The sequence below is a fragment of the Mytilus trossulus genome, chromosome 1, assembly GCF_036588685.1.
Source record: "Mytilus trossulus isolate FHL-02 chromosome 1, PNRI_Mtr1.1.1.hap1, whole genome shotgun sequence".
NCBI lineage: Eukaryota > Metazoa > Mollusca > Bivalvia > Mytilida > Mytilidae > Mytilus > Mytilus trossulus.
Genome location: NC_086373.1, coordinates 26,963,173 through 26,985,620, shown reverse-complemented (window position 1 = coordinate 26,985,620; position 22,448 = coordinate 26,963,173).

Below are 22,448 nucleotides of genomic sequence, written 5' to 3'. Positions count from 1 at the left end.
CGGGTGATTGGTTTTAGCCACAGTAATTTGAAAGTCTTCATCGTCTCAATTTGAGAATGGAAAATCTTTGTTTATTTTTTTTGCGAGAAACACACGAAGTCTCATTGAGTCCCTTTCTTTCCTTTTCGTTGACTTTGGTACTTTGTTGGGTGATGTACAGTTTACTTTAAAATGTCCAAATAGTCCACACCTAAAGCACTTGAAGTTCACATGGCGATCCAAAGTCGAATGTGTTTGAGGCCGTTGAAAGTTGCTTTCGTGATAAGCGACTCCTTTAAATTCCTTTTGTCGATTTACACTGTTTTCTTGTCTTGTGTGGTTTCTATCGTAAACGATTGGAATTCCGTAAATGTTCATATTGTATATAATACACGGGATTTTGCAACACAAATTGTTGATTAATGTTATAGAATCAGCAGAATTTTCCGGGTCCTCGCACCAATTGACTTATTATAATTTTACAACACGGGGAAACTAGCGGTAGATTTAAATAGATAAGATATACACAGGTTGTACTTTCAATGTTCTATTGTGAAATCAAAACTATCTCCATATAATCACATAAATCAAAGTTTCATATGGAAGTCGATAAAACATAACAACGGCACAGTCCGCTGGAAAGTCTTTAAAAGTAGCAATACGAGTTCCGTATTCTAACGTTCGGTAATCCTCACTACCTATAATTTCTGAATGTTTCTTTTTATAACAAATGTTGAGTTACTCTAATATAAAATGACACTAATTAATACAAATTTGACAAATTTGGTCTATTCACGAGAACTTGTTAAGCTTTATCCGTTATCTCAAAATGACATTAAGTTCTATTTTACTAATTGTACTTTAAGAAGATTAAGACATATGGATTTGTGAAAGTCTGTTACAACATAAAACAGTATTAAAAATTATGAAATAAAATCACAGAAATTTACACCATGACATGTGTCTGCTTTATATTTGAATTTTTCTTTTTTGTTCATGGATTTTTCAGGTTTTTTTCCCCGACTTATGTGTTTGAATTTCCGTTTGGTCTCTATAAACTCTCCTTAAAGAATGATAAGGTACATATACTATAGAATTTGGGGAAGGTAATAAATCGTCTGCCGTCTAGAACCCTAGTTTCATTGATTAAGGGAACGACCATTCAACTTCAAGGGGGGTATGTTGTTTTAACAAAAAAAATATTATCGTCAATTTGACAAAATAACATATTCTGGACAAGCAGATGACAAAAACAAATATTCTGAATGCAAATGTTTTTTTTATTCTGATCAATTGCGTCAAATACCTAAACAGATTTGTTAAAACAGGAGAATAAACTAAATAAAATATTACAAAAAAATCAATTTCAAATAAAAACCTTGACATACAAGAACGACATCAAGATAGATGTGTATGGGTAACGAAGTGAGTAAAAACAAATTGCCGAATTACCATAAATGAGGGGGGCAATAGTGAACAACACCTCGATTTTGGTAAGAACATTTAACAACAAATGCAAAAATGCTAATAAAATTCATCACAGTGGGTTAAAAACAGTTTGTTGGTCATGACCTTTTAAGATTTCCACAATAAACCATGAAGGGGATTACTGGTATGAAAAAGGTTTTGAAAATTTTCAGTATATTACAGGGAACCAAAAAAAATGCCCCTTAGATAATTTACAGTTCAAATCTCAGATAAACAGTAAATAACACCTCGAAAAAGGCCAACACCGCTTAACATAAAAAGTATTGCACCCCCCCCCCCCTCATTAATATATGAAATTTAATAAATGATTCAATCTAAACTTAAAAATAATGTGATCTCAATAGACGACTTTCGAGTTCATCCGTCACCGGCAAAAACTCGTCAATTATGCACGCCTTTATGACGTCATTTACCAGATAGAGGGGCTCGCTTGTATCCCTGCACTATTTACGTTCATCAAGCGTCTTGGTGATCGTCTTTGTGCAGGATAAACTAGAAATAATGGTTGCTCTGTAGGTACTTACTGAAAATTCCCTAATGACAGCAGTGTTGATTGTCAATTTTGAGAATTCAATTTGCCGAGTAATTCGTACAATATAGAATTATAGTTTTCCAACCACTAGCTCAACATTGGAAGGAAGTGACGACGCCCCTAAACGCACAAATGACGGTGATAAAGGCGCGTATAATTGACGAGTTTTTTTCCGGTGACGGATGAACTCGAAAGTGGTCTATACCTACAACATTTAATCAGCATAGCCTTGACATCCGAAATAAAAGCGTATGAGAATAAAAATCAATGTCTGGACTTGGTCTTTCATATATATATATACAACTCGCATAAACATCAACCCAACAATGTTAGATCTGTTAATTTGCTTTCATAGAGTTTTAAAAAGTTTGTAACTTTTACTTTGACTTTCATTCTCACTTTCACTTTCATTTTTACTTTCACTTTCAAATTGAAAGATAAAAACTATTTTTGTTTTTATCTCTTGTGTTATACCAATACATACTCACATGAATATAATCGTTTTGTAATTTACGATAGTTCAATGTTTGGACTTTATTACAACAAAAAATGTGTCCTATCAATATATCTACCAGTATTTCCTCTCACTGTGTTAGAAATTGGTATCATATCGTGTACTTAATCCTGACTACAATAAAGATGAAATACTTCAGTTTGTTTTGTTTGACACTAGCAAATAAATTGTATAGTAAACATTTTCTACATTTGAATTATGAAAACGAAAATCTTTAAATAGAACATATAGAAAGAATTTATTTTGACTTTCTTGATATGAGTTTTCAAACAGTTAATTTGAATATAAGGGTGTACGTTTGCTGCTCTGTTTCAAAATAACATCGTTTCGTAAGAAATGATGACAATTATTTTTAAAATCGAATGGTCAATGGTTTAAGGTAATCTATAAGAAAATTTATGTTGGTTAGTGGAAACTAAAATCTGATGAGTCATATTTAAAAGAAGTCACTAGGCACTGGTTATCCATAATAGACTGTATAAAATTGCTAACAGAAACGAAGAATGTCTTAAAGAGGAAACAACCGAACTAAAGACCCCATGTAATGCTACTTTACAACGAAACATATGTAGACAAATACAATTAAAAAAATATACAAAACTAACAAAGGCCAGAGATTCCAGGCTTGGAACAGCGGCGGCGGTGATTTCTCAACCGTCACCTTTACCTCTCGCAAATATAGAATAAACAAACACAATAATACGCACAGTAGAACTCGGTTTAAAAGAAGTCCGAATCCGATGTAGGAATAGGTAACAGAAGAAACTAAAATGAAAATCTTCAACATGAATTAACAAAGGACTACTAGCAGTTACTAGATTGCGAGATCCATACCTCAATAAAACTGACTGGATGATTAAGGCTTCATATTATGGACATCAAGCGCAATCTCTCCATGCAGTTAGGGTTTAGTCTCTAGTTAGGAATTAGTATCTTACCATCTAAAGTATAAGTGAGGAACACAACCAGTATCATGTCAACAACTGGGTTTATATTTGATGTGTTTATTCCCGATGTAAAGGCCGCGCGAGTGAATAGTCTGTATTTTGTTTTTGTTTTATCAATTAATATGAATTGGTATGTTATCATTAACTAATAAGTTAACTTAAGTATATTACTTCACCTACTTGTAAAATTACATCGTTTCCACGCTGAATAAGTGTCATGTTTCCCTGTGCGTTACCATTGATTTTCCGAAAATATTCTTTTTAAAGATAACTATTTTTAACTACTGATTTATACCAGGTGTATAATCATATATGGCAAAAGACCAAGAAGTCCATGCATTGTCTATTCACAAACTACTACGCAGGGCATATCATAGTATCGCCACATTGTAAATACGTGTAGATATACTAGTAGTTATAATCCTTATTGATAAAAATTGCTTGAACATGCATTTATTACATACATATGAAAGTAAAGTTTATGTACATTTATAAGCGTAAAAAATCAATGCTGTGCTACTCATGCATGAAATATTTCATTTATAAACAATATTATTAAAAATTCCGTGTCTAAAAAATAAAACCAACCAAATCCATGTCGAATGTACTTTCCATGAGGGATTTTAGACCTTGTAGTGTCTCTATAATTTCAAAATTCATAAACGGACAATTTAAAAAGGTTTGTTATAAATCGAGTCAGTACCGAAGTACTGAAGTATACTGACTACTGAACTGATGATGCCCTCTGTGACTGCAACAGTACCTAACTGTACTTCAACCTCTGGATCTGGTGAAGAAAAAATCATATGGTGGTGCACTTCTTTCTTGCTACGACCCTTTGAGAAGGCCCAATTTTGATGATTTTCCCATTTTTCATCGATTTTAAAAATAAAATTGAGAAAGGAAATGGTGAATATGTCAAAGCGACAACCACCCGACCATAGAGCAAACAACAACCGAAGGCAACCAATGGGTCTTCAATGTAGCGAGAATTCCCGCACCCGTAGGTGTCCTTCAGCTGGCCCCTAAAAATATGCATAATAGTACAGTGATAATGGACGTCATACTAAACTCCGAATTATACACAAGAAACTAAAATTTAAAATCATACAAGACTAACAAAGGCCAGAGGCTCCTGACTTGGGACAGGCGCAAAATTGCGGCGGGGTTAAACATGTTTATGAGATCTCAACCCTCCCCCTATATTACCAATGTTATTTAAACTGATCGGGCGGAGCTCACGTTTTAATTTGCATAAGGACAGTCTATTTGAAGATGTGTGTGACAAGGATGATTACCGTTATAATCATTAGTGATTTCTAATCACCTATCAGTGTTATCAAAGTAATTTACAAATGAATAACTGGACATTTCATTAATGAGTTTATCCTAAAACACCTATTCATAGATGGACTGGTTTGTTATGAGCGAACTGGTGAAACTCCGCCCAGTCAAGTGAAATAAATTGAGTAATACCTCTAGCCAATGAAGAAACGTAAAAGAATAACAATACGCACATTAAAATGCAGTTCAAGAAAAGTCCGAGTCCGATGTCAAAAGATGTAACAAAAGAAAATAAATAAAATGACAATAATACATAAATAACAACAGACTACTAGCAGTTAACTGACATGCCAGCTCCAGACCTCAATTAAACTGATTGAAAGATTATGTCTTCATCATATGATTTTAACCTATTTTTGGGCTATTATCGTGAAAAAATCACAGTTCCACAATTAAACTTTTTTTCATACTTTCTATAAAGATGAAGTGGACCAATTTGAATAAATTTTACTTAAAAAAAACTATAGTTAGGTGTTAATATAAGAAAGTTTTAACATATTTTGACGTTTTTGACGTAAAATTTACCATGCTGTCATTTTGTATTTTTGTAATTTTTCTCAGTTTTAAGAACAAAATGCATATTATTTCAACTTTTGTTGTTGTAAATGATTGAAAAAATGCATATCTAAGAAATTTGAAAAGACCAAAAAGATATAGGATCTACATGATTCTTGTACAATAGTTTTTGGTATCCCTCACCAATGTTCTCAAAATTTGAACTAAAAATACTGACTTGATTGGTCGTAAAATTTGAAAACTTGATTACTCAAAAACTGTTCATTGTAAATACATAATTTTTTCACAGAGTTAATCTTTGATTATAGTATTTAAAAATTTCATTGACTCTCCTCGTTTTTGTAACAGGTTGTTTAAACACTTGCATATATCTGCAATCCCACTGGAACGCTGGATACCCTGTAAAACGTCTGAAATGTTTTTGGGGTATTTTTCGTATTGTCTTAAAACTGAAATTTCCTTTAGAAGAGCCGATTCAAGCTTATAAGGCATGCTTTCGCCCATATTAATAATTTAAATCATACATACAGCGATCACGTCTTCTGCCATGTCAATTACTGGTAACAAAGATTTATCATCATCTTTCAGTATTGACTTGTAATTTGTTTTCAATTTTAGACAATCATTTAGGCGTTTGAAACATTATGCTAATAAGATTAATATTTCCGTTCTTTTGGTCATTATCTCAATGATTTTTTCTAAAAGATCCGATATATCATCATCTGTTGACTCAAAACTGAATTAACGAATCATGTTTTCAGTTGTTATACGTTTGGAATTAGGAATGTCATGTTCTATGAAATTTAAAACAGTAAAATATGATGACGGAACTACAAAATAACAGTTCTTCCCACTATTTTTCACGTCAAACACTTTTGAATGTATACTGAAACCAACTAATATGAAATGTTTGATCCATACCAAAAGCAATGCTAGTTCTGGTATTGTCTCATCTGTTTGTGGTATTTTCATTCTGTAAATAAATTTACAGAACTTTAAGAAAGCTATATACGGGTTATGAAAGATATTGAGACTATCAAGACTCTGAATAAATGAACGAACAACAGACATTATATATGGAGTTTTAATGCTGATATTTGATATTAAACCACAACTAAATGCACCATGCCGATTTAAAATACCCTTCTTTAGCTCATCTAAAACCTTTTCTTCGAAGTCTGTTAGAAAGTTAGTTACAGTATGTTTCATACCGAACATTTTATGAAAGGACAATACTTCAAAACATCTAGCAACACTGTTTCCTCTCATTCTAGAAGATTTTCTAAATTTCTCGAACTCCGAGTCAAAGTAAACTTTCATTCCTTGACTTACATTCAAGAGTTGGAGCAAATTTATTATTGGAATTACTATCCCTTCACGTGGTACTGCATAAACCAAGTCGTCTATTAATGTTCTGCATTTCGTAAATGCAGAATAACTGCGTTCAAACTGATCTAAAATAAGTTTGTTCTTTTCGTTAAGATCCAGGTCGGTACTACATTTATTCAAAAAAATTTCAAGTTTCACATTCTGAATGTCTAAACGAATGAGTTGCAAAAATACATCATTGCTATTAGACAAATTTCCTCTCCTGAATAAAGTAGACCTGCCTTCAGTATTTTTTGATTTTCCCAAAAGTGTAATGGACGCCCACATTTATGCAGTTGTTCATTTATAGTTTTTGTTACTTTAGAAAACCATATTTTGCTTTTTACCAAAAGGTCATTTACAATTATTTCTTGTGTACCATTGATGTCTTTAATAACCGTTTTAACAGTTTGATGTACCACTAAGTCTCTTTCTTTTTTTAAAACGTCAATAATTCTAGGTTTGTGGATACAGTTGTAATAATGAGTACTGATTTCAGTTTCTATTCCATAATCCCTCAAAAACTGGTCCCTTTTAGGTTGTTCCCTTTCTGTTGATAACTTAGTTAACGGGAAAAAATAGAATACAAATGCTCAATTCCTATCACGATTTTCGATAGCTGCGAAGAATTTGATAGGTTGGATTGGTTGATCATCCAATTAAGACATTCTAATTTGCCTAATTCATTTGGATGCGGTTTTCTTTTCATAAAGCTATTGAATGCAAATCCTACAAATTCTTGTCGGCCGGTAAGCTTTCCAAGAAGAAGGTTCGGTTGACCAAGCTCGTCTGCTATTCTTCCGTCATTGCATTTTTTTATCTTTATTTCTGTATCGGCATTTATTGAAGCAAGCAATTGCTTGCTCCAACCGAACTTTGACTTCATCTACACTAGTACTTAGCGTACATATGGCACTACCGTCAGGTTTTAAGGTAATGTCCATTATAGATTGTAAAAGTAAACATTTACCGATCATATATGTTTCTTTGTCTTTCCTAAACAGCGGTATAGCCTTCTTTGTATAACCGTATTCAAAATATAGACTGCCTGCTTTTTAGCTCTGTCCTAGAAGTAATGGAATGAAATTCTATTTGAACAACATAAACATACATTTCCATTGTCAATTTTATATCCTAGCTATCTATCATATTAGAAAGCTAACTCACAAAGTTTCGTGGCTGTAATATAAATGATTGATAATATGTTAATGTATTTATGATTTTTAGGATACCTTAGTCATGCCTTAGTTTACATACATTTATTTATATTTTAAAATCTGATTGATTTTTTTTTATTATAGAAGTAGATCAGACAGGAAAATGAGTTTATTTAAAGACATATTTAAAAGAGAGTGTTATAGTTCGTAATGCACTGTTACTCGAATCGTCAATAAGAGAATCTATGTGTTTTGTTGACTAAATTTTTTTTCGAAGGGATAATTCGTTTGCACATGTGTATCATTCAAGATACCAAGTTCAATGAACAGTTGTGGCTACCCAACTCAATAAGGCGGACAAAAATTTGATTATCTTTTATAAGTTTCCCAGTTTTTTAATATTTAGAATTAGAAATATATTTTTGTGAATAATAATTCATTTATTCTATAATTGTAAAGATAGTAACAAAACATATATATTTTTATGAGTAAAAGTATGCTGTGGCAATAATAATCTAATCCATTATATCAGTTAAGTTATATATAAATTTAAGTTAATTTTTTTTTTTAGTTTATGATCATGTGCATATATATACAATATAAGCGCCGATGCTGAAAGCCCATAATGATTTAAAATGTATTGTATTCTTCTTTGACGGGGAAAAATGTGTGTATGAGTATATGAGATAACGAAATACAAAAAAAAACAAGAAATATAAAAAAAACACATCTCCTTATTTTTGTTTTAAAAAGTAGAATTAATTGCCAATAAAAATGTTCAAATGCAACATAGTTTGTGTCTGCTCCAAGTCGGGCTATATGAAGATTGTGTTGTATTTTATTGTTTGTCTTCATTTGTAATTATAAAAAAAGAAGATGTGGTATGATTTCCAATTAGACACGTCTCCACAAGAGACCAAATGACACAGGAATTAACAACTATAGGTCACTTTACGGCCTTCAACATTGAGCAAATTCCATACCGCATAGTCAGCTGTAAAAAGCCCTAAAATGACAAACGAGAAACTAACGGATTTATTTATCTACACAAAATGAACAAAAAAATATGTTACACATCAACAAACGACAACCACTACATTACTGGCTCCTGACATGGGACAGGCACATACATACAGAATATGGTAGGGTTATACACGTTAGCGGGATCCTAATCCCCCTTACAGTGCTCCCGATTTTCTTTAGAATGATGGAGACACGAGAATTATACATTCATGTTATTGGGTTCCAATTAACTTGTACCAGATGTGCAAAAGCATGACAATACCATTACCTCTTCATTTTTTTTTTATATTTAACAATTATGTTACAGAAATGTGATAATGAAAGTAATTGGTCATGAATCAATGTACGACAACATTTGCACAATATTTCAAAATCAACTGATTTGGAACTGGTGATGGCTTAATATGAAAACAAACTCGAGTATAATCACTTAATAGAATTGATAAGCGTCTCTTTACTCTCATGATATACCTTAATTCATAAACCAAAAGTACACATTTATCATGTCATCTTGATATACAATGGCCGTTTATTTCAGTTTGCTATTAGTATTTTTCTAAACAAATAATCGACAGGGCCATAAATATTTAAAAACAACAGACATTGATAAAAAAAAAACAAAAAAAAAAACAAACAACGACGTATTGTGTGCTAGATTTAACTTTCAAAATTTTTAATCACTTTCATCTGGTCAAAATTGTGTACATTGGACTTTATTAAAACAAAAGTATTATAGCCATTAAAAGATTGTTATTAAATTTAACTAGAGCTCGATAATAGGACACCAATCCCTGAAGACATGGTAAACACTGTCAACATCTGTTTTCATGAAAGATACCTTGAACAATAACGATTAAATTGAGAATAATCAATTGAATTAAGCAAAGAAAAAAGAAGTACAAAAGAGTCTGAAATAACATAAGTCTGTTAAGTTGATTGTACGAAAAAATGATTTTAAAATGAACAACTGTATGAAATGTGTATGTGTACTATTCTTCAGTACCTTGTTAAATCCCGGATAGCAAAGTGTTGCCTGGGTTGCATCATGCAAACTGTTTATGTAACCTTTTAAGTTGCAATAAACCAGTGACCTATTACAATGTAGTGTTCCCAATTCTTCTGGTCGAAGTGAAATTCGTAATAATGCATAGGATATTGCTTCGTTATCATCATCAAGTGCAAATGCGTTATTATTTTGTTTCAGTGCATCCTTTGTGTCTCCTTTTAATTTTTGAAACATACCTCAAACAACATTATTTATAAATATTATTAATAGTGCGTAAATGGTATCTTTTATAGGCATATGCATTGCTCCATTCAAAATTTTTACTCTAAGTGTTTATGGCCATTATAGGATTTGTAATTCCTATAGGACAAATGGCAACAATCGCCATTCGAAACGTCTGCAATCTGTCCTATAAATAAAGGCTATAGTAGTATACCGCTATTAGTGATTTATAATTACAGTCATTATTTTTCTATTTATTTTCAAACTTTGACACAAATTCTATATTGTCACACGCTTGGGACATGTGTGTGGAAAAAATTCTAGTATGTGCACCCGATATCAACACTTTTGAATGCAAGAATATAAACCTTTTTGACATGAATTGAATTGAATTGACTAAACTTAAACTTTGCATAAAAAGGATTTTTAATTTAATTATGATTCATAGTGTAGCACTGTATTAATGAAATTCCTTTTTTTTTTTTTTTTTTAAAGTTTACAATTACTTGTACCAAAGAATAGAATGTTGTTCAAATGGTTCTATTAATATATTAAAATGACGTCAAATCCAAACATGTGTGTTATATCGCTGCGCCCCATAAAATATTGTATATCTTTTATGTAACGTAATAATCAGACACGATTTGGAAAACTGACTTAGCATGACAGAAAGTCATGAAAACATATTTTTTTAGATATAAAATTTTCAAACGGTATATCAATTTGTTTATAAATAATCTTCTCTACAAGATTCTTCTAACGCATATAAATTGTAATAGCATTAACGGATCAGTTCTACTATATGAAGTTCAGCAAAATTGAAATACATAACATATAATTCATTCTGAAATGCTTTTATAAAGAGAGTTCCTGGCGAAAATTGTGAAAAAACGACATGTTTTTGTCGTCTCTTAATCAAACAATTGCTTTACATTCCCATCTAATTCAAAATGTAACTAAGCACCTGAAAACACAATCAAAATTAAAATTAAACAATTAGACAGTTAGCGAAGTGAAAGCATAACTGTTTTGCCATACTTATATTAAAGAACAAGAACAATATCGCAACGAAGGATCTTTAACTATTGTTTCACATAATCTATAACTCTTGAGTAACAAGATTGCATTACATGATCTTTTACTATTGCTTCACATGATCTATAAGTTTTGGGGAACACTATGAATCGCCTTCTGAACCCCTTACCAGGGCTCTGCATTTGGTCTTTAGTGGCCCGTACCCCCTACCGATTTATACCTACAGTTGGCTTAATACCTAGATACGCCTCTGGTATCATATGATCCTAAAACAGGGACGACAGATACCAAAGGGACAGTCAAACTCATAAACCATAAACTGACAACGCCTTGGCTAAAAACGAAAAAGACAAACAGACAAACAATAGTACACATGACAAAACAAAGAAAACAGAAGAATAAACAACACGAACCCCATCAAACACTAGGGTGATATTATGTGCTCCGGAAAGGTAAGCAAATCCTGCTCCACATGTGGCACCCGTCGTGTTGCTTATGTGATAACAAATCCGGTAAATAGTCTAATTCGTTAAGTCACATTCATGAAAAGGAAGGAGATTGTAGTTACGACGTAAGAAACATATCCGATATCATTTGTGAAACGGTTTTTCAATAACGGTCAACCGACTCGGGATGGTGTCCGTGAAAAATACGAAGGGATGATTTCAACTTCACTATTTGAAACTCTTGGTTTAATAGCTTCCTTGTGAGCAGCAACTCTCTATCAAGAAAATCATGATTGGAACTGCAAGTACTGGAATGTCGTATGAATTGGGAGATATATACCCCGTATGTATGTGCTGTTAGAATGTTGCTACTTAGAAATGGAAAGTTCACAATTGGAAAGTTGAAATTATCTCTTTTGTGTAAAGTTTTGTTTTCAACTGACCCTTATTGTCAATTTCTAGATGTAAGTCAAGATATTACGCCGAATTAACTGTGTCTGTAGTATCATTTATCTCTAGTTCGATGGGATAGATGGGTTCTATAACTATCGCTTCATAGTTATGATGTTTAATATTTAAGCCATGTTGCTACATCCCATTTTCAAATACTTCAATATATATGTTTTACCATCGACAGATTCACAATTACACAGCATTTAGAAGATATGTCGTGTTTCCAATGTATATCGTATTTCACGATTTGAAAGATAATAAGTGTTACAAGTAAAATATTGATGACAAACGACAGCAAATTATGATTATATTTTTGGCCGGAAAAATAGCAAAAAACTGTAAAAATGCTATTTGTCCGGCTTGCTTGATGAATAGACATTTTTGACCTTTTGTCCGGCTAGCCGGATGAATAGCCACTGCCTTAATTGTATTACACCCACAACTTACGTATGCTACTAAGTGTATAACAATGTGGTGTAATTGTTTAATAACAATGTGCGGACAATATCAATAAAGCTTTCCATAAAGGGTTTTGTCTTTTGTCATCGTTCTAACACATTTATTACTTAGGAACAAGTTGACTGTATGCTGAATCATATAATCAATTGCAATCTCCACGTGTAATATCAAAATCAATATCGTTATTTTTCTTCGGTAAACTGTTAGAATAATTAAGATTTCAACTCCCTCAGACAAAGTTGACCTTAAATTGATTTGGTTATTTTTTTTATGCACCTTTTTGTCGTATAATTTTTCACGTGTTTACGTATCTATACATTCTTTGCATTTTTGGGTAGGAGCGTTCCTGATTTCAGCAAATCCAGGAAAGCGCTTCTGACTCAACGAATTTAAAGAGTATTATTGTCATCATTCCAAATACCTCTAGCTTCCAGCTGTGCATTTAAAGCTTCGACTCGTTATTGTTTTATCATAATTATATCTTTGTGTTTTAAGAAATGAAGTGATTCAAGACAATTGTTATTTGACTAACATAAGCTGTAATAAGAAGTAAAATCACAAAACTACTGAACTCCGAGGAAAATTCAAACAGGGAAGTCCTTAATCAAATGGCAAAATCAACAGCTCAAACACATAAAAAAACCAGGATAACAACTGTCATTTTCCTGACTTGTTACAGTATAGAATTGAGTAATAAAAATATAAAAAGAAGATGTTGTTTGATTACAAATGAGATAATTCTCCACTAAAGATCTAATGACATAACAATTATAGGTTATCGTACGGTCTTACAAAGAGTAAGGTCCATTGCACATAGTCAGTTATGAAAGGCTCCGAGAGACAAATGTAAAACACTTCAAACGAAAATAACTAATAACCTATATTTGAACAAAGTACTCATCAACGTTATCTACAAAGATTTAAAAGGTGATTAACAAATCTAATAATATATGCAAATCAAAATTGAATATTGTCTCCCCATGTTAATATGTTAAATGCAATGATTTACTTACAACTCCACAATCAAGAAAATATAAAAAAAAACTTTTTCAATACAAATCATATCGTTACAGGTCCTTTTATTTGAATTTTTACTTCAGTTATACAAAATTATATCATCTATTTTATGCATCAGGTAACATGAAAATCAATAATTTAAAATTCAAGTGTATATTATTAGCAGCCCAGTAGTCTACACTTATGTGATGACATGAGTTATCATTGATATGTTCATAATTATGAATTGACTGTGTAACAAAAATTTTATATTTCAAAATTCTGAGGATTTTTTGTCCTTAGCTGTCTATATGACTTAATTAAAAGACATTTTTGGTCATCGATGCTCTTCGACACGCATCTGGCGTACTATTATATTCTGGTATCGATGGTGAGTTTATTTTATCACATGCATCTGAGTATGATTTTGAAGAAAAAATCATAATGTAGAAATCAGAACGCATGTTCATAGTTATAAAAGGTACCAGGATTATAATTTAGTACGCCAGACGCGCGTTTCGTCTACATTAGACTCATCAGTGACGTTCATATCAAAATATTTATAAATCCAAACAAGTAGAAAGTTGAAGAGCATTGAGGATCCAAAATTCCAAAAAGTTGTGCCAAATACAGCTACGGTAATCTATGCATAAGAAAAATTCTTAGTTTTTTATAAAATTCAAAATTGCCTAAATAAAGGCAACAGCAGTATACCGCTGTTCCGTGTAGTCCTAAATTGATTAATCGAAAACAAGTACGGCTCACAATCTAAACCCAATTGAGTGAAACACATCAACTATATAAGAGAAAAACAGAAACACTGATCGGCTACATAAACAAACGACAATATATACAGAACGATATTTTTAATAAATATAAACTTTTATATTTCTGACTTTAAAAAAATCCAGTTTTGATACTATCTAAGCCTCCCGTTTATATGTCGATTTGAAAATTCTAGGCGTGAACCAATATCGTTCATTTTATGATTTTGTCCAATATGCTTGCCAATTTTTCTGTTTTTGTATCATGCTATACAAATAAGTAAAAGTTTAAACGGATTGATATTATTTTTCCTGAATATGTTTTCAGTTTGACAGACATGAGCTTTTTGTGTACTTTTGTATGATAAAAATATTTACTGTGTGCATATGTTTATACTTTAACATTTCCCTCAAATGTATTCCAAATTCGCATCATAGTGACCAATATACTTGTTTCAAATATTTCTCATAAAATAACTACAAATCCTAAAAAGAAATTAAATTCTCTCCAACAAATGATTGAACCCATCACTTTTTAAATTTATTAAACAATTCTTAATGTCAAAGGCTGTTATTATCCAAACAGCAAATTAAGACATGTTAGATATGCATCGTAGTTTTCATAGTTGAAACAATTCATATAGTGCAAAGGTAATCAATCCATAATAGATTGATTTTAACTTTTTCATATCTAGCATGAATTAGTTTGCATAAATAATATCACTTACTTGTATTTACCTTGTATTCCATATTAAAATTATTTATAGTTCGATCTCACACTTCTCTGTGTATAACCATTTAATTTTGGAAATACTCTTCTATAGTACTTTTTTTAACTACTGAATTGTGCAAGGGTATATTAAAGTCATAAGAAACCTCAAATAAAAAAAAATAATGCATATGTTTTTTATAACTCAATGGATAGTTTTCATTGTAAAACTTATGTACATATACTTTTTTCTGAAGAAAATTCTTTAATTTATTCATATTTACAAGAAGTTTACTTTATTTGAATTGCTTCCTTCCAGCAAGCAATTCCCCCGATATATTTTCCGTATGCAAGGTGACCTCAGTGTGACCCATCTCGTAAAAATCTGGTGACCACAATACGCATGGATATCCTTAAAATAAACTATTATCTGAATTTACATGTTAAACACGTGCTCAATTTCCATGCTTTTTTTTTTTTACGTCCATTGTTGACAAACAGGTGATAATCGTTAAACTTCGGCTTCAAAACACGAACTTTAATTACCTGCCATATTTTCACAACAACACTGACCGATTGAAAAAAAAAATGACGATAATACGAAATGTACACGAAAAAAATGATAAATTCAAGCACAGAAGACTAAGTTTATGATGTTTGTATGCATTGGTTTAAGAATTGGAAGAATATTATTTTTCACCGGTCACTCGTTTCTTATGACTTTAACTATTATGGCAAAAGGCCAAGCAGTTCATGTATACATTGTCTATTCACAAACTACACTTCAAAATCCATATCATGTCATCGCTATTATATTGTTAATACATGCGAATACATTATTCATTTATATTAATACTAATAGCTAGAAAATTGTATTAACAGATTGTAAAGTCAATGCACATTTATTTATAAGCGTAAAAATTAAATGCTGTGCTACTCATTCAAGGAATATTGCGTTATACCCCTTCACAATAGTATACAAGAATATTAATCCATTTTAGTAATCAAATTCGGTGCAATATAAAATATTTAAAATGATATATGTCTAATGCAACTGAATAAGTTCATGCACATTTTTTGAATTATATATACGGCGACATTACAGCTGGTTCTTCTGTATCTTGGGAAAATGCCTGTCAAAAGCAATGATTATGTCTATTCATACTGTTGTTTACATGCATTCGTTTCATTGGTTGATAAATTATAACGTTTAATTTTGTCATTTTTTATGGACTACATTTTTTATAATTTACTTTGGAGTTTGGTATTTTGGTCAATAGTCCTTTTGTCGGCACATTTTCTAATTCTGAATGTTTATTATGTAAATAACCCTTGGTTTCAATTCGACATGTGGATCTTTATGACATACACTAAACCATCAAATAGAAGTTTGCAAAGGTTCAAACTGTTTGATTAAATCTTAGTTAACTGAAATCTGAAAAATCAAAAGATTAGATTAAACTGGGAAGTATTTGAACTTGAAATTCATATCCGATCTTTGATAGGTCTGTCATCATTAAACACTGATAGAATAAATGGGATTTCCCATGTGATCATCAGTATCAGACAAGACATACAGTTAATTTGTAAGTCGGAGTTTTAAGAAGACGCCGACGTAGCAATCAAAAGCCACAAGTCGAAGAGACCTTACCATTTGAAACACAAACAAACTACATATATGCAGAAGATCAAGGATGAACACCACGAACACCATCACCAACCGGTATTTAACGTATTATCTTCGGGAGTATAAACAGTTTCTGCTCAACTAGTCAAACCGTCTAGTTGTTCACAACTATTAAAATTTGATGTCAAAGGGAAGGACATGATGCTAGATTGTGGGTACAACAGATATTCTATAAGGGTAAATCAAATCATGATGGCATCTGTGAAACTTTTCTAAGATGTACGACATCATTAAACTTTCAATGGTATGACCGTTAGCAACCCTTGTTTCGATGGATTCCCACAATCGGAGAATGCCTGTACCAAGTCAGGAATGTGGCAGTTCTGTTTCACATGTTCCGTTGATTAAAAGTGTTAGGAAACAGAAGCGGAAGCCCTGGAACGTCGAACATAAGACAAGTAAGTATTAAATATACAAGCGTCAATTTATGTTTTTACCAAAAGGGAACTCTCACAATATGAATCATCATATTAGTAGGATTACAACCCTCTCCCTTACATGGTACATTGGTGTCTTAGTTCAACAAAAGAACAAACTATAAAAAAACATCTAAAAACACAGAGTTGACGTGGCCGGGAACTTGTACATTCGAACAGCAAAAACACAAAGTGCAGATTTGAGAGTACTCGCAGTTAATGACAGCTAGTTCAAACGCCAATAACAACTAATAAAAAAACATCATGCGCATCAGAGACTAAATGATCAATCAGTACACATCAAACGTCCAATGGAGTTAGTGTAAAGACGTAATAAACTGTCTGAGAAAAAAGTACCTTGTGCAATGTCAAGAAACAGGCCAAGTGAGCTTTTCTCATCACTTGGCGTCCGTCGTCCGTCGTTAACTTTTACCAAAATTTTCTCCTCTGAAACTACTGGGTCAAATTTAACCAAACTTGACCACAATCAGCATCGGGGTATCTCGTTTCAAAAATGTGTCCGATGACCCGGCGAAAAAAACAAGATTGCCGCCAGTGCTAAAAATAGAACATAGGGGTAAAATGTAGATGTTGGCTGATATCTCTGAAACCAAAGCATTTAGAGTAAATCTGACATCGGATAACCGTTATAAGGTCAAATTCTATCTGACCTGAATCAGATTTTTTCAGGAAAAAAATACCCCCTCCCCCTTTTCCCTTTGTTGAAGTTTAATGGTCAGGGTGTGTACTAAAACAATCCCGCAAAGAGATTGATTGTGTGTTTATGATAAAACATGAAAACATCTGAGCATGACATTACCTCCGCCCCTCCTTCAGTTTCACTGGTATACAGGCATATATATCGGGCCGGTATCGGGATCGTTCGCCCTGATTACGTGTTCGCCCTAGGTTCGTTCGCACTGAGTTTGTTCGCCGTAAAAGTCCGTTCGCCCTATATTCATTTATGATATATATATGTTACATCAGAGACATATAATATGTCTCTGGTTACATCAATGGACGAACTATATATATATATATATATATATATTAAAATTTATGTATATCTATCAAAAGTTAAATACAGAATATTTGCCAAATTTATATTAATTAAATAAAATTCTTGGCTGCATTGTTACACTTTATTAATACCTTTTCATAGCTTTAAAGTTACAAAAAAATTAAGGTCATATTGATTGATTAATCGTTTCGGGTGACAATTGAATATTTTGAACTTTAGTGACAGAGCTCTCCAACGGTGGGATCATCCACGACGTGTCAGCTCTGTTGCTTGATTTCAAAACTGACAACATGGCTCTTAATAGAATTACATCTACAACTATTTCTGATGGTAATCAACTTCTAGATATAAAGGAAGCCACATATACAAAATCATATACATTGAATATTGAAAAATCTTTAGCAAAGAAAATGAATTCTGCAAAACGCAATCAAATATCATACAAATGCACAGGTGGGGGTTTTACAGCCGAACTAGATGCTGCTACGTTTGAGCTTTTTCTCAATGCTTGTGAGATATACTACTCTCAATCAACACAAACCTTCAGTGATGTCAAAAAAGATGTATCTGTTGATAAATCTGGAAATATAGTGCAAAAAACATACAAAATTCGTGAAAATGGGAATATATGCTTTACAGTCAATATTTATTTAACCAAATGCTCAATACTTGTCAAAAGAAAGAATGCTTGCAATTTCATAAATAGAGACCTTATCAAACTGCATGAAATCATAAGCCAGACTACTATCAATCAACGAGACTAATAAAATACTAGCTTGTAGATTAAGTGAAGTTCTTCAAATTCCAATGGCACCAAAAACAAATCTACTGTACACAACGACAGTGCAAATCCTATTGAAAAATGCTACAAATGCAAAAGAATCTGTAGAAGCAGAGCTGTTTTTGTAAAAATAAACATTGGGTACACTTCAAATGCGAGAGACTTTCTAAATCCGAAATTGAAAATCTTCAAAAACAAGACGAAAGTGCTGTTTATGAATGTCAACAATGTGTTATTGATTTAAATGATGGGAAAGACAACTTATCACTAAATAGTAAACGCACTGCTATTCTAAATAACAACAATACTTTAACTTCTAAATTTGATAACTCAATCCCTTCTACAGACAACAAACAACCATCTTTGGCTCAACAAATTTTATTAGATGAAACTATTGAGATATGTCCAGCCTGTTCTGATATTCTGACAGCAAATAATTTGACCTGCCTAACCTGTTGTCAATCATTTCATGTTAGATGCTTCAATGTTGACCTAAATGTTTGCTATGCCTGTTTTGGAACCAATCAACAAACTGCTTTGAACATTGCTTTACCTCAAAATTCCGAACCAGTGAAAATAAATACATTGGCAAAAGAATACTTGCCTACATTCTTAGATTCTGCAAATAATCTGCACACTCCGATTATCAGTACAATTCAGAGTAGTCCATCAACTTCTCTTAACAACAATCGAGCAAAACTACAAGTATTGTCAGACAGACTGCCAGATCCATCTACTAAATTAAAAGATCTACGACAACTTGAACAGAGACTGAAAAAGAAGGAGGAACAACTTAAGATCAAAGAGGCAATGATGAATGATGACTTAAAAGATAAAGAAAAAATCCTTGAGAGACTATTTAATTCTAGAAGTACAACCAACTCAACAGGTTAAAGAAACTAGTTCATAAAGGCAAAGTAATTGTTCACATAACTCAACCGACGAACTCATTATAGGAGTCTGAGATAAAGTGACCCGCTTTGTTCTATCAAAAATAGACAATGAACTTGATAAATTGCTGTCAAATGATGATCAAACTAAAGATACTCCAACAGTTGTAACTGATTTTGTTGAGCCTATCAGTAATAATTCCAAGGTAGATCAACCAATTTCACGAAATCATGAAAACATCTCTTTGACACCAACAGCAAAAACCTTACATTGTGAAAACAACCACCCTTATATGAAACAACAACATTTTAATACTTCATATATCAACAATTCTGATGTTAACCATGTTCAATATAGCTGTACTCCGCCACAAATGTCACAGAACATTGAGGTACAGCATTCAGACAGAGATCAATTCAGGACAAACCCATTTTTACAACAGTTTAAGCCAAATGTCCCACCGCATCAAAACCTTGCTACCTCAAGGCAAAATTGTAAAGTTGGACATCCTATCTTGTATACCGCTCCAAATACATCAGACAATCTTTTTTGTCCAGAGAAGAACAAAATTACCGAATCACCTAAATGACACAATAAACACTACACAAAAGGATAGTCAGATTGTAGATAGTGTAAATAGTGTAGATATATGTCATAAAACTGTCAGAATTTAAACTTTTAATTGTAAGAATATTTCAACATGTGGACCATTTTTTACTGAAGCTACGAAGAAGTTTGATATATGTCTAATACAAGAGCATTGGTTATTCAACTGCCAATTAAACTTATTAAATGAATAAAAAGAAAACCTGATCGGTATAGGTAAATCAGTGGATGACAGAGATCCACTGCCTCCTTCACATATGCCGAGAGGATACGGAGGGGTCGCAATATTATAGAAGAAAGAATTAAATCATCTTATCGCCCCATTACCGATAGGAAATGAAAGAATTCAATGCGTCGAAATGAAAGGAAGAACTAACAAATTACTACTTGTATCTTTATATATGCCGTGTAGAAGCTCAAACAATAGTACTGCTGAATTTCAGGAATGTTTTGATGTATTATATGAAATTATGCAAACTTTTGGATTAACACATGTAATCATGATTGGAGAAGATTTTAATGAAAACCTGTTAGTCACAACAAATAACAAAAGAAGCAAATATGTTTCTGAATTTATAAATGAATGTAAGCTAAAAACCCAGAATGTTGGAAAGACATTTATACACTCTAATGGTAGTGACTGTACAGCAATTGATTATATCTTGTACCCAGAGCACTTTAGTGACTACATATTACATCTTAGGAGATAAGAAATAACAAGTAACATTTCAGATCATTATCCAGTGTGTGCAAATATTAAATTCAGTTACTCAATGAAAACTAACCAAGATATAAAGAGCAATAATGGACAAACTGTTCGTAAAATAGATTGGCAGAAAATTGACAAAGCATTATACAAACAGGTTTTATCTGATGAGATTGATAAATGTGACTATACAATTAGTGACCCACTAGAGATTTATAAAGCAGTTACCAACATCAACAACGCAGTGTCTAGAGCTTTAACATTTATTGTACCACCTCCGAAAGGAAAAAAGCGTAAACCTAAACTGAAATTTATGACCCACAACATAAATTTGGCAATAAAAGCAAAGAAAAACGCGTTCTGCGAATGGAAATTCAAGGGAAGACCAGAAATTATTACAAATCCTCTATTTTTAAATAAAAAGCAAACTACATATGAACTTAGAAAACTATGCAGGATCGAAAATGCAAAACTTCGGATACTAACAGAAAGACAACAACTCGTTGACGCAAGAACAATGGATAGTAAACTCTTCTTTCAACTTATAAAAAACAAAGAGGGATATTAAATCGATTCATTGATGAACTTCAAGTTGGTGAATCTAACCTGAAAGGTGACAACAATATTCTTGGAGGATGGAAGACCCATTTCGAAAACTTAGCAAAAGAATCAAATCCCATGAATTTTGATCAAGACTACTTTCAGTTAGTCGACGCTGAATATCATCAAATTATACAGATATGTCTAGTTGCCTACAAACATGAAGAAGTAACTAACACGGAGAAAATGGCCTAGACCCAATATCTGCAATAAGTATGCTACAAACATTTATATTTCCAATTATGTTTTATGGATTAGAAATTTTACTGCCTACTAGAAAAAAAATATAGATTTAATATCAAAACAGTATAAAAGAATAATAAAGCAGATCCTCTCTTTATCCGTCAATGTAGCTGACCCAGCAATTTACGTAATATCTGGCTTGCTACCTGCTGAAGCAATCATACACAAAAAGGCACTCATCTTATTCGGAAGTATATGCAGAGCTGGATGCATCTCCGCTGAATGGAAAATCGCAGAAAGACAATTAGGAATTAAATGCATTAAAAGCAACAGTTGGTTTATTGCTATCAAAGCTGTATTTTTTAAATATGAAATTGGTGATCCATACATGCGCCTATTTGATACGACTATGTCAAAAATGCAATGGAAGAATTTGGTGAAACAGAAAGTCAATATCTATTGGTCAAATCGAATTAAACAAGAAATTACATTGTTTTCATCTCTAGGATATCTTGGAGAAATTTTTACTATTGGAAAATGTCACCCAATAGCAAAAACTATATCAGTCAATATAAGAGACATATCTAGAATACCAGTCC